Source organism: Furipterus horrens, unplaced genomic scaffold, assembly GCF_987537825.1.
Source record: "Furipterus horrens unplaced genomic scaffold, mFurHor1.1.pri manual_scaffold_6, whole genome shotgun sequence".
Classification (NCBI taxonomy): Eukaryota; Metazoa; Chordata; class Mammalia; order Chiroptera; family Furipteridae; genus Furipterus; species Furipterus horrens.
In genome coordinates this window covers 56,572,702-56,595,948 of record NW_028327176.1, presented here as the reverse complement: position 1 = coordinate 56,595,948, position 23,247 = coordinate 56,572,702, and positions in this window count along the sequence as shown.

Here is a 23,247-nt window from a genome sequence, read left to right as displayed (position 1 = left end):
GCCTTATAGATGTTCCATATAACCAATTGACTAATAAAGAAATACCTTGGGTCTTGTTTACAGGTGGAGTGACATGACATGTTGGCACATTCTGAAAATGGGCTGCTATAGCATGAAAGTCAGTGTGAAAGGCAAGTCATCTTAGTGATTAGAGCTTCAAGAATTCTATCTCGTTGTCCACTGTACATGGACAGAGAAAAAGTCTGATGTTCAGATCTTCACTTATTTATAATGAGCGCTTCTGATTTAACCAGGTTGTCAGAGTTTTGGAAGATGCAAGGTAACCTGACTGGTGATAAGAAGGTCTTAGGAACATACATGTAAATGTATGACTCAGAATAAGTAAAAATGAAAGAAAAATCGAGGTCTCATGTTAATACTCACTAAAGGGCATCCACTACAGAGGAGGCTCTCAATAATCAGAAAGACAAGATTATACAGTCTTTAGATGAAACAAGCCCTTTTTCCAGCCATCACAGTGCTTATTCAATACACAAAATAAACACCGTAATAAGCTAGGAAAGCTCAATGATATGGACTTCCCCTCAAGGCTATTTAAGTTACTACCACTGACGAATGCTCTACCTATAGTTATGTCACATGATATGAATACACATGCTTGTCTAAACTCTAGTTCTTCAGTTTTTCTGTATCCAGCCCACTCAATACCTATGCCCACTATGCCTGAGTTTTTCTACCCCCTGCAGCTAGCAGCCAGGTTTGGAAGTTGTTGGGGAGATATAGAACTTTGTACATGTCAGTCTTGGGGATTTGTTTTCACTGTAGTGTACACAGTGAGGCCCCTTATTTATCTACTCTATTGATCACTATGATTCTCTCAAAAGCACTATTTATTCCTACTCCACCTCTGCAGTACTGCTGTTAGAACATTCAATGGTTCTCAGAAACTTCCCAGTGTGGCTAGGTCTGCAAGTGTGAGCTCTGCTGTTTACTCATGTGTATATGTGTCCTGTTTTTTTAAATATAAATATATTGTTAAGAATAATTAAAATGTGTGTACTCACATTTAAAAAAACAGCACAAAACAATGTGGATCCTTCAATATAGGATCAGCCAAACACCTAGTGACAGATTAATAACAATAGATCCTCTTTATCAGGGCTCATTCACAAGGGGTTATATAGTGTATGGTTTGAAAATATCCCCCAAAATTCATATTTACCTGAAAACTCATAATATTACTTCATTTGGACATAGGATCTTTACAGTTGAAATTAGTTAAGAATCTCTCCATGAAATTATCCAGGATTTAGGGCAGGCCCTAAATTAAATAGCTGGTGTCCTTATAAGAGGAAATAGATATAGGAAAAAGATGGAAATGTAAAGATAAGATTTATTTGAGTTTGAAGATTAGAGTTATGCTGCCACAAGCCAAGGGCCATAAGAAGCTGGAAGAGGCAAAGGAGGATTTTTCCCTAGAGCCTTTGGAAAAAGCATGGCCCTGATGGCACCTGTAGCCTCCAGAACTGTAAGAGAATAAGTTTTTGTTGTTTAAAAACATCCCATGTGTGGTTTTGTTATAACAGTCTTATAAAATTAATACAGTACCTTACTTATCATCACGATATCTCACACAACATAGCTTCTCACCAAGGAGTTCATTTTACATCAAAATAGTGCAACAATGGACTCACATCCAGAAAATCCCCTATTGTTACCATGGTGTCCCTGCATCCAGAAGCAGCTGGTGTTAAAAACTCATAAACTGGCCTTCTCATGACTCAATTATATGACTTGCTGGGGAAAGGTATTGTTCTTCAAGGTGTGGCATATGCTTTGAACTGATCACCAATACAGGGTAGGGCAAAGTAAGTTTACAGTTGTGAGTATGTGAAACACAGTTTATTCTTATATTATTTATTAATGATTGTATTATTTTCCTTACAAACAACAGTAAACCTAAATTTGCCCCACCCTGTATATGATGCTGGCTATCTTTGACATGACCATAAAAGACGAATCATGGAACCAAATGGTGGAATTGTTAGTGGCTCCTCTGTTAACCCTAATAACCCACTTACATAATTTTTGTCATCCCCCCATAATATTGGTCTCTGATATTTTAAAGGCATTCATTCCCAGGAGAGCAATAGTTCCACTGAGGGCTACAACAAACATTTCAATTGAATGAAAAGTTGAGACTACCATCCATACAGTTTAGTCTTCTCATGTCACAAAATCAAATGGCAAAAAGAGTAGTTAGTTATCAAGAGGAAATTGTGCTGCCATCACATGATTAGGACAAGAAAGACTGTTTTTGGACTGTTTGAGATTTCCTAATCTTTCTCTTATGATTTACATCTCAACAATAAAGGCTGAAATAAGACAATAGCAACCCAGGAAAGAAAATTATTAGTGATTCAGATACTTGAAGAATAAAAGTTTAGACTTTTGACCAAAAGAGTGGCTGACTCTCAGCAAAGAAAAAAAATGAAATGTTAGTGGAAGAAGAAATTTATAAGTCAACAAACATCGCCCTGTGACAAGTTACAGAAATGAGAACTATAGCAACTAGAAATATTTTATTTTTCTTCCTTGTTTTTAAGTACATATACTTATGTACTTAAGTATATTGACCAATTTTACTCTCTCCTTCCACCCCTATTTCTTTATTCAAAGAGGATTTGTGATAGGTAACTTTATAATTTAACTTGTAATATATGAAACATTTTGGAAGAATTATTCAATTAATTGAAAGAAGTTGCATCACTATTATAAATGTTCCTTAAATCAGATAGAAGCAGAACCTTGTATGGAAATTAAATATGTGTAGTAGGGTGAGAATGGATGCTGAATAACCAGAAAGTGGACAGTGTTAGTAACTTGTGTCTTTGCTGTCAGCCTCTATGCCAGCCCTTCTTTGCTCTGCTACATATAATAGGAATTGTGGAAGCTTGAAAACTACATATCCTTGTCTCATTTGTCAACTGCACTCCAATTAGATTATGTCAATGAAAGGAGAAAGAGGGGAGAAGTGAATTTGTCTACAATTATTAACAACGTCTTTGGCAGCAGGAGTAGTATCTACAGCAATGATGACAGAATTGATGGAGGTTTAAGCCCTGATTAAGAAGAAAAGAGGATTTCCAGAAACTCACAGCAAATTTGGAATCAATGGCTACAGGGTCTCTAACACTAAAGTAGTATATACAGACATATTGATTCCAGTCAGTAATGCTAGGAGCTTCTTGATCTCTGGATATCATCTTGATTTGTGTTTTCTGCTCCAGTTCCTTTCTTCCTCTGTTTTGTTCTTCCATTTACTCCAATCCATGTACATAAATTCTCTATATTAAATTCCCTGTCTTTGAGAGACCTAGAGAGGCTTCTGTTGCCCTGATTAAACTTTATGACACCACTGTACCTTCTGGAAACCTGTCAGCCCTCTTCGTATAACTTTAACAGTTACACATCCTATTTTCCACAGGCAATCTGATCTTTCTTGGGTTTTGAGTTTCAGATTGTGGAAAGTGCCAGAGGATCTTTAAGCTATTTACCTTCCAGGTCTTTACCTGTGAGAAAGTAGTATTGTCTATTTCAACTGTGACAAGACGTCCTTCTTCTGGACCTTCACTCCTTTATTTCAAAAACTTATTTTTCTTAAAATTACTTCATTTTTCATTATTTTTTCTAAATTCAAAAGTGATAAGTGTTAATTGAAGAAAATCTTTCCATAATGACAGAACCATGTAGCCATCTGTGTATCTTTGCATCTAGAGTAGGTCATAGTGGATATGAATAAGGACACTAGAGTCAGACAGACCTCAGTTTGAGCCCTAGCTACATGGTCTTGAAAAATTAACTTCTCTAAGCCTCAGTTACACTATCTGTGTAATAAATGTACCTACCTCATGCATGTAAAATAATTAGTACACTGTCTGGCAGGTGTCATTACTTATAATGCCTGTTATATTATCTGTATAATACCAAGACCCTTATTGTTGAATATTTAGTTTGTTTATATCATTTTTATTAAATAAAACACTGTTATGGTAACCCTTATTACTATACTTCTGTGAGCATAAATTTATTGTTTCCTTTTAATTAATTATTTATGAATCCTACCAGGAGGTTGTGACTCTTAAAGAGTTAATATGTGTAAAACAATTAATAGCTCAAACATACCAGACACTAAGTGTTAGCCATGCATTTTCCTCCATCTTTCAGTGGAATTAAAATTTTGATTAATTTTTTGAAGTATTGATATTCTATTTTTAAGCCTTTTTGGGCCTTTTTGGTGTATGAAAATGACTTTTTTATCTTTTTTCTTTTTTAACTGTTGTTCTATTACAGTTTTCCCAATATTTTCCCCCATTGCTCCCCATTTGGAAATGACTTTCTTATAGTCTTTCCACTTAAAGGTCACCCTGATTCAGTAATAATTCTTTAATTTACAACCTTCCCCATGCCCTCCATACTCTGGATGTAATTCGATTGTTTTCAGTGTTTTGAGTAGTATTTGATATCTAATCCACCCAATTTTTTAAGTCTCTTTTTACTAATATGCTTTTTTTCTGGTAGATAAAGGCAAAAAGGTCACAAGCAGAACATTTTCTAAATAAGAAATACAAAAGGAAGTACATAAAAACATATGGGAAAATGTTCACTTTTGCAGGTAAGCACAGAAAATAAAAATTAAAACCACTTAACATTCTTTTGCCTAGCAAGTTACCAAGTATTAAAATAAAATTACACAATTCTGTGGCAAATATTTGGAGACATTGACACTCTCATTTCTACTAGTGGAAGGCAAATGAGTACAGCTCCTCTAGTGCACAGATGGCAATTTTCTATATCCTTTAACTATAAAAAGCTACATTTAGTTATTTAAACTAAAGAAATGAATACAGATCTGTAAAAATGTTTTAGACATAATAATATTTAGCACAGATTCATTATAATACAAAATTAAGAAACCACATGCACATCTAACAAAAACAGAATGAATATATAAATGATATATCTATTCATGAGATTGTTATAAAATCATTAAAATGTAGCAAAGTAGATATACTATTGTGGATAGATGTCTCTATTGTATTGTGTAGCAAAAAAAGCAGTTTACAAAGATAAAAGTTAATGTTCACCCCTTTTGGTAAGGAAAAGGAAACATCTTTATCTGGTAGATTCCAAAAAAGTAAAAATAGTTACATAATGTAGGAATGAGAAGCTTTTGTTTGTTTTATTTTGTATGTTCTTACTTTTCTAAAGTTAACTACATTATTTATGTAATTAAAAAATAAAAATTAATGTCATAGTGAGTTACACTTTTCATAATTAGCATACCAAGGTCTGTCTGGAAAATTTCAGCCATTGTTAATATAACAAGAAGAGTTTGTGTGACATTGATATAATCTGGCTGCCAAGGAGCATGGACTGGAATGCACATGCATGAACAATAATGACTTCACTGTACTAGGCAATGGGGGCAGTAGACGCAATTCAGGGAACATGTGTACAGTGTGGCCATTGCATTCAAAATGACTGAACAAGTAGAGCAACAAATCTGCATCAAATTTTGCATTAAGCTTGAACATTTCTCTGCAGAAATTATTTGGATGATTCAGAAGGCTTTTGGGAATGATGTGATAAATTCAGTGTAAATAAGTGTGTCACAAATGCTTCAAAGATAGTCAAGTATCTGTTGAAAGTGATCCATATTCTGGAAGGCCTGCAACAAGCAGAACTCTTGAGAATGTTGAATGTTTATGCACTGCAATCAACAAAAATCAATGACTAACAATGAAAGAACTAGAAATTGTCTGGGGATTCTAAAAAATGCTATGTCCAAGATTTTGACTCAGGACCTTGGCATGAAACATGCCATGGCAAAATTCCTTCTGTGGTTTCTGCTACTAGAGCAAAAGGAAATATATGCTGCAGTTGCTAATTACTTGATTCAAACCACTACCAACGAACCAGATTTCCTCAATAAGGTCATAACCAGAGATGAATCTTGAGTCTACAGCTATGATCTGGAAACAAAGGCCCAGTTAGTTGTCCCAATGGAAGTTGCCTGGTTCTCCATGCCTGAAGAAGGAGCCGCAAAGTCGCAGCAAGATCAGGACCATGTTAAATGTGTCTTTTGATTGGGAAGGTGTTGTTCATCACAAGTACACTCCTGCAGGCCAAGCAATTCATAAAGAGTACTACCTCAATGTTCTTCATTGGTTGAGAGATGCAATAAAATGAAAACAGCCGCAGCTATGGACAACTGGTGATTGGCAGCTTCATCACAACAATGTGCCTGCTCAAGCATCATATCTCATGCAGAGATTTTTAGTGAAACATCAAATAACCCAGATGATTCAGCCCCTTTACAGCACAGGTTTTGGTGCCCTGCAAGTTCTGGATTTTCCAAAACAAAAAATCACCTTTGAAAGGGAAGACATTTCAGATCATCAATGAGATTCAGGAAAATATGATGGGGCAGCTGATGGTGATTTCAACAAAGGATTTTGCAGTGTTTTGAACAGTGGAAGAGATGCTTGGAGAACTGTGTGAGCTTCTGGGGTGCCCAGTTTGAAGGGGACTGAGGCATCATTGTCTTATGTACACTGTTTCTTGTATCTTGCATCTTCTTCAATAAATGTCTCTATTTTTCATAGTATGTGGCTGGATATTGTCTGGATACCTCATATATTGAGACTTTTTCTCTTTTCATATAGATTCAGTTTACCTGTAAGACTTTATTTCCTAGGGAAAATATGTGCTTTTAAAGTAAAAGAGACTGCCATAAATTATTTCAAATATTGGAGTACTATCTCTTTAACAGTTTGTCTCTTGATATCCTTTCTCCATAGAACTGAAATGTCTATAAATCCATGTTGAGTGACATGACCAAATGAAGAAAGAGACAAAGTAGCCCATTCTGTTCCCATGATGAATATAATTATGGTAGCAATTGTGGAAATTATCTGAGTTGCATTTTCTACCCAATACCTTCATATCACAAATTAAAATTGTTTCCTCAAGAAAAAAATCACAGTGTAGTTTTAATTGTATTTTCATAAAGGCAATTTATCCAAATCATTTTGGAGAGAAAAATATATTAAAATAAAACAATGGCAGAAAGAAGATAAATATAAAAAATTGCACCAAGCAGTAGAGAGAAACAAGGAAGAAGGAGACTAAAGTAAAAAAGTGTGGGTTTTCACTTGATCTTTACCCAAAAGTCAATATTATTTGATAAAACTCAGTATCTTTTAACAGGATACAAATTATGTAAAGTATTGCTCTGGGTTAGAAGTCCAAATCAATTCATAGTCCCTCTCTTTATCAGACACTTTAAGGATCTGTATGCTAGTTTAGCCAGTTTCAATAATGCAAGAATCCAGTGATCTATGCTGAGAGGGAATTATTTTTTCCCAGTCAAAGCCAGCACTATTAATTTTTCAGTAGCCATTATTGCACTGATGAGCCATTTTTTATCATGTTTGAATGCTCTGGTTATGGGATTTCTATAACTTATGACAATAATTTAAATACTAGGCTAAATAAAAACAGTCAACTGAAATGAAATATAATTTCTCACACTTTTGTTTCAATTTTTTTCCTGTTTGTTTTTGACAATACTGATACAATCTAGACCAAAGTCCACCACTGAGGAAATTATACAGATAACTCATCCCCCTACATATACTATCACATGATTAATTTTTTAATTTCAACCCTTTCTTTCTATGGTAAAATTATGCACTATAATATTAAATTAAAATGTTATAAACAAAAGACTCCTTCTATATTTGCTTTAAAGATTCAACATTTCAGTAGAACAAAGAAAAATTTTAAGAATGAGTTGTGAACTTCTGGAGAAAATGGTAGTTTAATCATAGTAATTTTTCCCTGATTCCTTCTAAGAAGCTTACTGAACTGGACAATATATATATTTTATTGAAACATTTTTAAGTCAGTGTTGTTATACTGGACTCAATCTAAGTTGAGAAAAACTCATGCAGTCCTTTCTTATTCAGCATCCATGTTTCACAGGAAGACAGAAAAAAATTCTAGCAGCACACAACCACAAACATCTTTAACTTGAATGATCAAAAACTTGGAGGTGAACTTCCAGTCAAAACGGAGGTATGTGTAGACATGCTTTGCCTCCTCGCACAACCATAGAAAGAATTACAACCAGATCTCAAAAACAAATAACAACAAAAACCATCAGAAATCAAGCTATAAGGAAGTCCTACAACCAAGGATTTAAAGAAGCCACATTTGTCCAGATGGGTAGGAGAAAGAGAGTTGCAAAAACAAGGAGGAGAGGTGGTGTGGCTCTGACAGGTGATGGCAGTGGCAGCAGAATGGACGGTTCCACATTCACGTATGATGGATAAAAATCAAAAGGGATATCCTGGGGGTGGGCAATCTTAGCCCTAGGCCAAACTGCACAGCCCAAGGTTCCAAGGCCAGGAAGAGAAACCCCATTACCTCTGGCTACAAAAACCAGTGAATGTTGAAGTGGCAGAAGAAACTGCTGAATTGTTGCTACTTAAAGAGCCTACATAGTCTTAGAATGTACACAGATCCCAGGGCAGCAACTGGAAAGGTGTCAATCGCATACAGAAAGTGGGTAAAGTGGCTGGAAATGGGGCAAATGCTGGACAAATTGCCAGAAGCCAGGCAGTGGCACTGTCCCCTCTATGAACCGCCCACCACAAACAAAGGCACAAAGCAGTGAAGCAGGTGGTCCCACCCTGGCAATTTCTTAAGGCTTTGCCCCACAAAACTTACATGTGCTGTTACTACATAGGCCATACTACTAAGACAGGGATTAAAAGCAGCTCTACCTAATACACAGAAACAAACACAGGGAGGCTGCCAAATTGAAGAGACAAAGCAATATGGCCCAAATCAAAGAACAGAACAAAATCCCACGAAAAGAACCAAGCAAAATAGAGCTAGTCAACCAATCAGATGCAGAGTTCAAAACACTGGTGATAAGGATGCTCAGAGAACTCCTTGGGTATGGCAAAAAAAATAAAGGAAGAAATGAAGGTTACACTATGTGAAATAAAGAGCAATCCACAGGAAACCAACAGAGAAGAGAAGAAAGCTGGGGTTCAAACCAAGAATTTAGAACATAAGGAAGAGATAAACATTCAACTAAAACAGAATAAGTAAACAAGAATTTTTCAAAGTGAGGATAGTATAAGACTCTGGGACATCTCCAAAAGTGCCAACACCTGAAACATAGGAATGTTAAAAGGAGAAGAGGAAGAGCAAGAAATTGAAAACTTCTTTGAAAAAATAATGAAAGAAAAGTTTCTTAATTTGACAAAGGAAACAGACATTAGAGTCCAGGAAGCACAGAGTCACAAACAGGCTGGACCCAAAGAAGACCACACCAAGACACATCATAATTAAAATGCCAAAGTTTCAAGATAAAGAGAGAATCTTAAAAGCAGCAAGAGAAAAGAAGACAGTTGCCTACAAGGGAGTTCCCATAAGACTCTCAGCTAATTTCTCAAAAGACACTTTGTAGGCAAAAAGGGGCTGTCAAGAAGTAGTCCAAGTGATGAAAAGCAAGGACCTACAGCCAAGACTACTCTACCCAGCAAAGCTATCATTTAGAATGGAAGGGCAGATAAAGTGCTTCCCATACAAGATAAAGCTAAAGGAATTCATCATTCCCAAGCCATCATTATATAAAATGTTAAAGGGACTTATTTAAGAAAAAGAAAAAGATCAAAACTATCAGCATTAAAATGACAAAAAAAGACACAACTATCAACAACTGAATCTAAAAAATAAAAACAAAAACAAACAAACAAGAACAGGAATAGAATCACAAGTATGGAGATCATTTGGAAGGTTATCAGCTTGGAGGGGGAAGGGGGAGAAATGGGGAAATGGTACAGGGATTAAGAAGCATGATTGGTAAGAACAAAATAGACAGGGAGATGTTAAGAATAGTGTAGGAAAGGGAGAAGCCAAAGAACTTACACGCATGACCCATGGACATGAACTAAGAGGGGAATGCTGGAGGGGAAAGAGTTTCTGGGCAGAGGGAGGCAAAGGGGGAAAATTGGCACGACTGTCACAGCACAATCAATTAAATATATGTTAAAATAACTTGAAGGTAAGGACAGGCTATAACAAAAATTAACAACAATTCTCTTGAAACTCACAAACACTCCTACCAAACATATCTAAATATAGACTTAAAGAATTAAAATCCATAAAAAGAAATAACATAAGAACAGCTTTGAATATCTCCTCACCAACACTAAATTCCAGAATATAACAGTACAAATTTTTTAGAATACATTAGTTTGTCCCAAAATTCTATATCTAGTCTATCCAATCTTTAAGTGAGGCCCCCTCTCACAAATATTATTTATCCTTGTTCTGAAGGTTTTATTTGATAAAATAAGGTTTTATTTGATATAGGCAGAACCATAAAAGTAACCATACAAGATGAAACTGTACAAAGTAATCTTTGTTCCATGACCTTTAAAATTTTTTGTCAAGACAGTAAAATCTCACTTACTGTCATTTATAAATTTGTATGGGAATAGAAAATAATAAAAACTAATATTTATTTAATAAATTATAATTTAAAACATTAGAAGCATTGAGAATTAAAATATCTTATTTCTTTGTAAAAAACTTATCAAGTTTCAACAGTGCCTTCTCATGATATAATTTACTGCACAGAGCAAGCATCTTCTCTCTTTTGATAAATTATGTTCTTTTCTGAATTAGAACCATCTTCAAACATTTTGTCTTTTGTTTTTTCAATGTCATGAAAAATCTCTGAGGGTTCTTTTAATGTAAAGTTTTTTTTCTGTGTCATCCCCTCCAGGACATCTTCATCCTTCCCATGACAACCACTTGCCTCGTTTATGTCAGTAAGTTGGCCTAAGTTGGTCTGGCTGCACAGACAGAATTGCTGGAACAGCAGCAGTGCCTACATTTCCATGGTCAGTTATTTCTTCTCTAATTTCATTTATGTTCAATTCAAGTTTTACTTCCAGTGTTATTACTTTTTGTTTCTTTGCTGCACTTTCATCTTTGTTAATGAAAGAGAACCACTTCCCTCTTTCAATTATTCATTCTTGTAAAATGACACGTGAGTGTTTCACAGGACGACAAGGAAGCAGCATAACTATACACTCTGCTGTCTCTGCGTGACTTAACATATGTACAGTGACAAATCACCAACAGACTGTGAAAGAAGTGATGTGATTGGCCACTGGTCATGAGGTATACCCATTATTAGGTAGCAGTTGGTGGACTAAAGAGCTAGCAGAAAATTTGTACTTGATGCAATTATAGTTAATATTTCATGGTCACTGAAATTTGATCTGTGTTATTTGGGGACTGGTAACTGGCTAATACTATGATTTGAAATCATGAGAGTAAATTGAAAATTTACAGCTATTAGAAATTCAGCAAGATGCAAGGTCACAAGATAATGTTATAAAATTTTATATTGTAAAAACTACTTTTAAAATTTAAGAGTAAATGACCAATTTCACAATAGCTGCAAAACGTGAAATGTGTAGAATGACTGATATTATAAACCTGCTTAGTTAGCACCCATTTCTACACCCTTCCTTGTATTATTGAGGCTAGAATCCTTAAAACTACATGTTCCAGCCTCCGTTATAGATAAACTTTGATACATGGCCTGATTTCCACTAACCAGAAGCACAAAGTGAAACCTAGGGGAGAAAGTAAACAACATGAGGCAGCAGCTGCAGGTAGGAAAATCAGATCATCTAGAAATCTTGATGACTAAGGGATTTTATTCCTCCAGAGCATCTGTGGCAGGGTTTGAGGCATCCAGAATATGCCATAGGTGCTGATGGCATTGGCACATCAGCAGCATGCGTCTGCTAGCATGGCTCCATGCTGTGGTCAAGCAGGATGCACTTGGCTGCTTTGTTCCTGCATATCTGGCATCTAAGCCTATTTCTCCAACTTTTCCAGAGGTTCTGTAAATGATTCAGCCTTTTTTAAAATAAACAACCCTCTTTCTGCTGACACTTACTGGAGGATTATGTTGTCTGTAAGTAAGAGTCTTGAACAATACACTCAGGAATACAGTTACCACAGAATCCATACTATAAAACTTTACTGAGTTTTTTTTAAATGAAAACATTCATAAATGGAAACTGCATGAGATTTCTCTTGGCTATGTAACAAGTCACCACAAAGTTAGCAGTTTAAATTAATACCCATTGACTGGCTCAATGACCTCTGTAGGTCAGAAGTCCAGATGCAACATGGCTGGATTCTCAATTCCAGATCTCACAAGGCCAAAATCAAGATGTCAGAGCGATGTATTCTCATCTGCTTCTCAGAGTCCTCTTCCAGGCTCATTTAGATTGATGGCAAAATGTAATTCTTTGCTGGTTATTGGTCAGGGGGTGCTGTCAGCTCCAAGAGGCTACTCCCTGATTCCTACCACATGACCCCTTTCTGTCTTCAAAGTCAGCAATGGAGAATCTTCCTCATATGGAATACTGTCCCCACCCCTTGAACTTTAAATCTTTTTCAGAAAGGGCCCAAGCCCTATTAAGAGCTCATCAGGTTAGGTCCAGCCCACCTGGAAAATCTCCCTTTTGATTAACTCAAAAGTCAACTGGTTAGTAACCTAATCATGAGAATAGTATCTTTTAACATTCCCTGGTCCTGCTCACATGTAAAGCCCTGCCCAACAGAGATATCATGCCATGGGAGCCTTAATAACCCTAAATTACTTCATTAGGATAATGCAAATTTTATCACAATCCTACCAAAATGGTTACGTATAACTTTAAAAGATACTAATTTTCAAATTAAAAAAACACATAGAAGTCAGAAACATGCAATTTTAAAAAATTAATGGATTTAATAGATCTGATACAAAATTATATTATGTTTGTATTGATGTGAAATTTTCCATTTCAAAGTCATTATAACTGAGAGGGTGACACAAAAACAGGATTAAATAAAACAGGTCAGTGAAACAACATAAAAAAAATGGAAAGACTAGAAAGAGTTGAAATAGACCCAAATATTTATAAATGGTTGCATATGATTCAGGACTTATGCCTAATCCATAAGAGAAGAATGGATTATTCATTAAATGATGTTGGTAAAACTGTTTAAATATCTGCGTAAAAATAAAATTGTATGCCTACTTTATACTACACACTAAAATAAAGTCTAGCTAGATTATAAATATAATTCAGAAAAATCATACTATAAAAATACAAGAGAGAAAATAGATTAATATCTCATTTCTGAGTGAAAAAGAGAAAAAATACAGAAAAGTATGAATGTCTAATGACAAATAAAGATCTCCTAGGTCCCCAAACTACCACTTTGCAGGCAAACAACAAAAGGCTGTAAGTTTTATGAGATGCTTTAACAGTTCTTTAAATAAAAACAATTAACAAAAGAAGGCAATTTATCTTAAAGAAAACTAAAATTGCCAACAATGTTTTGAAAAATGTTCAGTCTAATCAATCTAATGTAGTTAAATAACAATAAACCTGACACTTCTGGACAAGATGGGGGCCTAGACAGACATGCTGTGTCTCCCTCCACAACTAAGGAGAAATGCAACCACCCCAAAACTAGAGACAACCAGAAGTTCCAGAAAATCAAGCTGCATGGAAGTCCAATAAACAAAGAAATAAAGAAGAAATACTCATCCAGACAGGTAGGAGGGGCGGAGCAGGGGTGGAGGGAATGTGGTGTGATGGTGGCAGCAGTGGCAGCAGCGGCAGGCCAGCATAAAGTGCAGTCTCACATTTTCAAAACTAGAAAGGGACACCTGGGGAGTGCTCCAGCACCAGACCAGAGTGCACAGCTCATGGCTCCAGCACCTAGGAAAATAAAGCCCCATTGCTTCTGACTGAGCAAACCAGTGAGGGTTGGGGCAGAGGAAGAACTGCCAGTGTCTCAGTAGTGTCTGCTTGTCTAAAGGGTCGCCACAGTCCTAGAACATCTGCCGAACATCTGCAGACCCACCCACTCTGGGAACGACAGCCATGGCAACAGCTAGAGAAGCACCAGTCCCATACAGAAGTGGGAGAAGTGCTGGAAAAGGGCTGAAAGCTGAGCAAGCATCATTGTTCCCTCTCAGACCCCTCCCCCACATAAAGTTCCATAATGTGGTGAAATGGGTCATCCTATACTGACAAATACCTCAGGCTCCGCCACTTATAACATAACAAGTGTGACAGCTCTACCTAAGACACAGGAGCAAATGAACACAGGGGCCTGTCAAGAGGAGGAGACACAGAAGTATGGCCCAAAAGAGGGAAGGGATCAAGGTTCTAGTGGGAGAACTACATGACAAGGAGATAGCCAACCTAACAGATGCAGAGTTCAAAACACTGGTGATAAAGATGCTCACAGACTTGACAGATACGCTTAAGTATGGCAAACGCATAAGGGAAGAAGTGAAGGTTATGCTAAATGAAATGAAGAAAAATCCACACAAAACTGATGGTGAAGGGAAGGAAACCAGGGTTTAAATCAATGATTTGGGACATAAGGAAGAAAAAAACCAATCAACCAGTACAGAATGGGGAAACAAGAATTGAAAAAAATGAGGAGAAGCATAGGAACCTCTGGGACAATTTTAAACATGCCCACATCTGAACCATAGGGCTGCCAGAAGGAGAAGAAGAGCAAGAAATCAAAAGCTATATAAAAAAATAATAAGGAAAAACTTTCCAAATTCAGCAAAAGAAATGAACATACAGGTCCATGAAACACAGAAAGTCCCAAACAAGCTACACTCAAGGAGGACCACACCAGGACACATCATAATTAAAATGCCAAAGGTTCAAGATAAAGAAAGAATCTTAAGAGCAGCTAGAGAAAAGCAGAGAGTTGCCTACAAAGGGATGCCTAAACTGTTACAGAAACAGAGGAGTCCAAAAATCCCTGGAGTTTGAGGCTGGGGGATGGGGAGAAGGAAGCAGCTTTCAGAATGCCTCCACATGCCTGAGGCTGATGGCTGGTGTCTTTCATTATGTAAAATTGCTTGGATGCTTCCAAGGCCCCAGGTGGATGGGAGGAGTCTTGAACCAGGTGATGGTATGGAAAGCGCACAGAGCCTACGTGGGGTTCTGTGAATGGTCAGAACTATTGGCAACACCCACTGCGTCAGAGGGCGCAGTCAGGGATATATAGACAGCTGCGAACACTTTAGGGGGGGGCACGCTCTGGAGCTGTCTCCCTCACTGGTGGGTATTCGCAGAGGTGCTCTGGAGGAGGAGAGGAGATCCACTTGGTTTACAGAAAGAAGTCGGTTTGCAAGGAGGCAGAGAATCCAGGTGGTCCTGCATTGAGAGCTGGAGGGCACCACAGCACAGAAAGGACCTCCCCAATCAGATTGAGTGATTGGAAGCTGCTGGTAAAGCTGAACTGTGCCTAGGAAGTAGGGAAACAGTGTTTCTGACCTCCCTGAAACTGGCTAGGTTTGGTAGAGGGGAGGCAAGGATATGTGTAACTGTTAAATAAACAATTTTTTCCACTCAACTATAATATTCAGAGTTGTAATTCTGGCGGCAGGCAATTGGACCCCTAACTAAAGAGCCCATGGGTTTGTTTTCAAGTGGAACAGCCCAGGGGTTCTGTAACAATAAGACTATCAGCTGATTTCTCAAAAGAAATTCTGCAGATAAGAAGGGACTGGCAAGAAGTATTCCATGTGATGAAAAGCAAGGACCACAACCAAGATTAGTCTATTCAGCAAAGCTATCATTTAGAATGGAAGGGCAGATGAAGTGCTTCCAAGACAAGGTAAAGCTAAAGAAGTTCATCATCGCCAAGCCATTATTATATGAAATGCCAAAGGGACTTACTTAAGAAAAAGATCAAAATTATGAACATTAAAATGACAACAAACACAACTATCAACAACTGAATCTCAAAAATAAAAACAAAATCCAACTAAGCAAACCAGAATAGGAACAGAATCATAGGTATGGGGATCACTTGGGGGTTATCAGCTGGGAGGGGGAAGGGAGAGAAATGGGGAGATTGTACAGGGACTAAGAAGCATAATTGGTTGGTACAAAATAGACAGGGGGAAGTTAAGAATAATATAGGAAAGGGTGAAGCCAAAGAACTTATATGCACAGCCCATGGACATAAACTAAGGGGGGGTGGGATTGCTGAAGGGAAGGGGGTTGCTGGATGGAGGAAAGCAAATGGAAAAAAATTGGGACTACTGTAACAACATAATGAATAAAATATACTTTAAAAAAATAAAACTTTGTGTTTTTGCCTTGCAAAAAATGCAATGAATTTAAAATGTTGGTAAAGACATCTAGAACTAGCCTTCTTATTCAGTGCTCATGAACATACAAGCTGGTTATGTTTGTGAAAAGCAATTTGGTACTGCTAAGTAGAAATTCTACTTACGATTTTTGGTAGCATGTTATGTTTCTATATTTAGCAAACATTTATGTAGCGTGTACCATCTGCCAGGTTCTTTTCCAAGGACTTAGCAAATATTGACCTATTTAACCACATGAGGCAGGTACTATCATCATTATCCCCATATTGTGGGCAAGGAAAGTAAGGCACAGCCTGGTTAAATAACTAACCCAATGTTCTCACATAGCCACTGAGGGGAAGAGCCAGGATTTGAACCCAGGAAGCCTGCTCCACAGCCCAAGCTTCTCAACTCTGTGCTATACAGCCTACCATGCAATCTGTGGAATTCAAAATGAATATTCCCAAACGTTGTCCCACAAGAATTATCCCATCAGCATTCAAATTATCTTTATAAGAACCTCTTTGCAATGTTTCCCTTCAGCTAATACAAAACTTTCTGCTTTCTTTCAGGACAACTTCTTGAAAAAAGCTGTTCACATATGCTGTTTCCTCCTTTTAATCTCTCATTTCTCACCGGGCTCAATCCAATCTGGCTTTCACACCCACTATTTCGCTGAAACATTTTTTCAAACTCACTGGTGAACTGCTATTGTAAAACCCACTAGACACTTTAAGGTCTTACCTTATTTGACATCTAAACACACTCAACGAAGTTGACCCCTCAATTTTCCTTGCTTATACTTTCCTCTCAGCTTCCATGGCACTTTGCTCTCATTTCCTTCCTACTGTTCGAGCAACTTCCTTATCATCTTGCTTGCTATACCTTCTCCTTTACCGCACTTTTCTCCCAACACCCTCTCTCCTATCTCCTGCTTCAAATTTCATCTATGTGTTAACCACTCCCAAATTTATTCTCCATTCCAAACCTTTCCTCTGAGCTCCAGACTCATTTGTCCAACTAAATATTTGGCAACTGTAATGATTAATTTTATGTATTACTTTGACTGGACTAAGGAACACCCAGATAGCTGGTAAAACATTATTTGTGCATATGTCTATGAGGGTGCTTCTGGGAGAGCTCAGCATTTGAATTGGTGAACAGAATAAAGTAGATGGCACTCCACAATCCAGTGAAGGCCCAAATAGAATTAAAATATGGAGGAAAGGTAAGCTCTCTCTACACGTAAGCTGAGACACCCAACTTCTGCCCTCAGACATCGGAGCTCCTAATTCTCTGGCATTCAGACTCAGTTTATGATTTACACAAACAGCCCCCCAATTCTCAAACCCCTGGACTCAGACTGAATTATACCACTGGCTTTCCTATTCTCAGGCTTGCAGATTACAGATCAAGGAACTCTCATGACCTTCCTTGGGCATAATAAGCCATTTTTTACTTTCACATGCTATTTCATTCACAGGAGTCTCCCCTGGCTTTTTTCACTCTTAACCTTACCACTTACCTCATTCCTCAGAATGACCCTCCAACACCACTCCATCTAAATAAATCAAAAACAAAAAAGCTTCTAGGTTTAACCTTAGAGGCAGTGTTGAGAAATATGCACAGAAGCCTGACTACCCCCGCCCCTGAAAGTGCCAAATCCAGCCCACACCAAGTCATGCACACAGTGGAGCAGAGTGGCGAGGATGGAGGGAGTCATCTCACGAGATCGCCAGCATCAGTTTGCTGGAAGCCTCTTGCAGGGAGCAACACTAACCTCCTCCCAGGACCAATCTGGACTTACAACTTAATTGTAGACAAATCATCCAGAATAACCAACTGAACACTAGCTGGAAAGAAGTCTTATAACCACAGAGAGACAAAAAAGGCTGCTTCATCACAACGTGACTGAGGAAATGTGGAGATGCAAAAGGGCTGGCTGGGCTCCAATGGGTGGCAGCTAAAGGGACTGAGAAACAGCTCAGCACCCAGGGGTTCCCCCTGAGAAGGGCAGGGTCTAAACCCCCAGCTGAGTTTCCCAGCCTACAGCAACAGAGTGGAAAGTAAAATAGCATCCAGCTATGAAAAGTAAAAAGCCACAGGGTTTTTTGCTGACCTGAAAGAAACAGCTGGAGAGGAAGAGCTCTTAAGCACATATGAAAATATCTTGGCACCCACTTACCCTGCACTCAAGCATAGGGACGACAGAGAGGACTGGAGATGCTTGGGGAGAGTTTGGGGCAGTGGCTTTGAGGAGAGAACTGAGGGAGCAACTGACCGGGTCCGAGTGCTGACTTATTCTCCACACTGCAGGCAGACCATTTCCCTTCAAGTGGCATCAGACTGAAGGGAGGCAAAAGCCCCACCTGCAGGAATTAATATGCCCTACCCTCAATCCTTAAGCCTGACAGAAAATCACAGATTGAATAGATTAACAAGTAAAGAAGACATACAAAGGCAGTAGATCTCTGGTAGTATCCTACAGGCTTCCTAGGCCCATACTGGTACACAATCTGATGCCACCAGGGGCAGATCCAGGAAGTTCAGATCAATCTAAGAAGCAGCAACAAAAAGAAGAGTCACAAAAATTGGGAGACAAAGAAACAACCCCCCATCAAAAAGAAAAGAGAAATCCCCATAAAGAGTGCTAAATGAAATAGAGGGAAGCAAACTATCAGACATGGAATTTGAAACATGGATTATAGAGAAGCTCAATGAGCTCAGCAAGCTCAAAGAAAACTACAAAGAACTCCAGGGAAACTACAAGGAACTTACTGAGAATTACACCAACATGAAAAAGACATAGGAGCTATCAATAAGAGCCAGGAGAAAATGAAGAATACGATCTCTGAATTGAAGAACACAGTAGAAAGAATTTAAAAGAAGTGTAGAGGAAGCAGAAGATCGGATCAGCGAGCTGGAGGACAACATAGAAAAAATGCCCAAACAGTGCAACAAAATGAAAAAGACTGAAAAAGAATGAAGAGATTTTAAGAGAGCTGCAAGAACACATGAAGTGTAATAATATCTGTATAATAGGAATACCAGATGGAGAAGAAGAGGAGCAAGGGATAGAAAATCTGTTTGAAAAACTAATGACAGAAAACTTCCATAACTTGATAAGAGAAAAAGTGCAGGTCCAGGAGGCGCAGAGGGTCCCAATTAAGATGAACCCCCAACAACCCCACTTTAAGACACATCACAATTAAACTGGTAACATTGAAAGACAAAGAAAATGCTAAAAGTAGCAAGAGAGAAACAGCTAATAATATACAAGGAAGCTCCAATAAGGCTACCATCAGCTTTCTCAACAGAAACACTACAAGCCAGAAGGGAATGGCAAAAAATATTCCAAGCAATGAAAAACAGAGGCCTACAACCAAGAATACTCTATCCAGCAAGCCTCTCAATCAAAATAGAAGATGAAATAAGGAGTTTCCCAGACAAAAGAAGGCTAAAAGAATACATCTCCACCAAACCAGCATTGCAAGAGATGCTAAAGGGTCTGCTTTAAGAAGATGAAAAAACAGCAAGAGACAAAGAGGAACACAGTTGCAAAGGGGGAAATGACAATGAATAAGTACCTATCAATTAAATGCACCAATCAAAAGACACAGGGTAGCTGGGTAGATTAGAAAGCATGGTCCACATATATTCTGTCTACAAGAGACACACCGTAGAACAAAAGATCTATACAGACTGAAAGTGAAGGGATGGAAAAAATTTTTCAAGCAAATAGACATAAAAAAAAAAAATCTGGGGTAGCAATACTCATATCAGACAAAATAGATTTCACAGAAAAGGCCATAAAAAGAGACAAAGAAGGACGTTTCATAATACTTATGAAAAAAATCCATCAAGAAGATATAACCCTTGTAAACATATATGCGCCCAACATTGGAGCACCCAAAATGTAAGAAAAATTTTTAAAGATTTTAGGAAGGATATAGACAGCAACACACTCATAGTACGGGACGGTAACACCCCATTGTCAACAATGGATAAATCTTCAAAGCAAAGAAACACCAAGGATATTCAGACATTGAACAACACTCTAGATCAAATGGACCTAGTTGATATATATGGAACTTTTCAGCCAAAGAAGCAAAATATACATTCTTTTCAAATGCATATGGAACATTTTCAAAGATAGACCACATGGTAGGTCACAGAACAAAATTCAACAAATTCAAGAAAATTGAAATTGTATTAAGCATCTTCTCAAATCATAATGGCTTGAAACTGGAAATCAACCTAAAGGAAAAAACTCAAAAACATTCAAACTCATGAAGAATGAATAACATGCTATTAAAAAATAAATAGATTAACAATGACATCAAGGAAGAAATCAAAAAGTTTCTGGAAACTAATGATAATAAACACACAACAGCCCAAAACCTATGGGATACAGTGAAAGCAGTCCTGAGAGGAAAGTTCGTAGCAATACAGGCCTACATAAAAAGGATAGAAGAATATCTAATAAAAAATCTAACAATACAGTTACAAGAACTATAGGAACAACAACAAACAAAGCCCAGAGTGAGTAGAAGAAAGGAAATGATCAATATCAGAGCAGAATTAAATGACATACAGACTAAAGAAACAATTCAAAAGATCATCAAAAGTAGGAGCTGGTTCTTTGAAAAGATAAACAAACATGATAAGCTTTTAATCAGATTCATCAAAAAAAAGAAAAAAGAAAAAAGAGAGAGAGGACCCAAATAAATAAAGAGGAGAAACCACAACCCATACCACAGAAATACAAAGGATGTAAGAAATGATTATGAACAACTGTATGGCAAGAAATTTGACAACCTAGATGAAATTGACAAATTTCTGAAAATGTATAATCTTCCAAAACTGAATCAAGAAGAAGTAGAAAGCTTGAACAGACCAATAACAACTAGTGAAATTGAAACAGTAATCAAAAAAATCCCAGCACACAAAAGGCCTGGACCGAATAGCTTCACAGGTGAATTTTACAAAGCATTTAGGAAAGAACTAAGTCTTCTCCCTCTCAGATTATTCCAAAAAACCCAAGAAGAGGGAAGACTCTTTCTATGAAGCCAGAATTACCCTAATTCCAAAACCAGGTCAAGACACAATAAAAAAAGGAAACTACAGGCCAATATCGCTGATGAACATAGATGTTAAAATCCTCAACAAAATATTGGCAAACCAGATCCAGCAATACATTAGAAAGATCATACACCAAGATCAAGTGGGATTTATCTTAGGGATGCAAGAATGGCTTAATATTCGCAAATCAAGAAATGTAATACACCACATAAAATGAAAGGCAAAAATCACATGATCATATCAATAGATGCAGAAAAAGCATTTGATGAAGTACAACACCCATTTATGATGAAAACTCTCAGCAAAATGGGAATAGAGGGAGAATACCTCAACATAATAAAGGCCATATACGAGAACCTTGAAGCCAACATCATATTAAATGGGCAAAAACTGAGAGCATTCCTCCTGAGGTCAGAAACAAGACAAGGATCTCCGCTCTTTCCACTCCTATTCAACATAGTCTTGGAAGTTCTAGCCGCAGCAATCAGACAAGAAAGAGAAATAAAAGGCATCCAAATTGGAGAAGAGGAAGTAAAACTGTCACTATTTGCAGATGACATGATAGTGTATGTAGAAAACCCTATAGACTCCACCAAAAAACTATTCAACCTAATAAGTGATTCGGCAAAATAGCAGGGTACAAAGTCAATATTCAAAAATAAAAGGCATTTCTGTACACCAACAATAAAATCTCAGAGATAGAAACTGAAAGAAAAATCCCATTTACCATAGCAACAAGAAAAATTAAGTACCTAGGAATAAACTTAACCAAGGAGGTAAAAGACCTGTACTCAGAAAACTACATAACACTGAAGAAAGAAATTAAAGAAGATACAAATAAATGGAAGCATATACCATGCTCATGTATGGGAAGAATCAACATCATTAAAATATCCATACTACCCAAAGCAATTTATAGATTCAATGCAATCCCTATTAAAATACCAATGACATATTTCACAGACCTAGAACAAATACTCTAAAAATTTATATGGAACCAAAAAAGACCCCAAATAGCCACAGCAAACTTGAGGAAGAAGAACACAGTAGGAAGAATCAGAATACCTGACATCAAACTATACTATAAGGCCACAGAAATCAAAAAAATCTGGTCCTGGCATAAAAACAGACATATAGATCAATGAAACATAATAGAGAACCCAGAAATAAACCCAGGTCTATACGGCCAACTAATATTTGACAAAGGGGGAAGGAACATAAAATGGAGTGAGAAGAACCTCTTCAACAAATGATGTTGGGAGAACTGAACAGGGACGTGCAAAAAAAAATGAAACTAGACCACCAACTTACACCATATACCAGAATAAACTCAAGATGAATCAAAGACTTAAAGGTAAGCTGTGACACCATAAAAGTCTTAGAGGAAAACATAGGTAGGAAAATTTCAGATATCCCATATAGCAATATTTTCACTGATACATCTCCTAAAGTAAGGGAAATAAAGGAAAGAATGAACAAATGGGACTACATCAAACTGAAGAGTGTCTGCTCAGCAAAAGAAAACATCGGCAAGATGAAAAGGGAACCAACCATATGGGGAAATATATTTCCCAATGATACCTCAGACAAGGGATTGATCTCCAAAATATATAAAATACTTATATGACTCAACACCAAGAAGACAGACAACCCAATTAAAATATGGCAAAGGATCTGAACTAACACTTCTCCAAAGAGGACATACAGAGGGTCCAAAGGCATATGAAAAAATGCTCAACATCACTAGCCATCAGAGAGATGCAAAAAAAAAAGACACAATGAGATACCACCTCATATCAATCAGAATGGCCATCATCAACAAATCAACAAACAACAAGTGCTGGCGAAAATGTGGAGAAAAGGGAACCCTAGTGCACTGCTGATGGGAATGCAGACTGGTGTAGCCACTG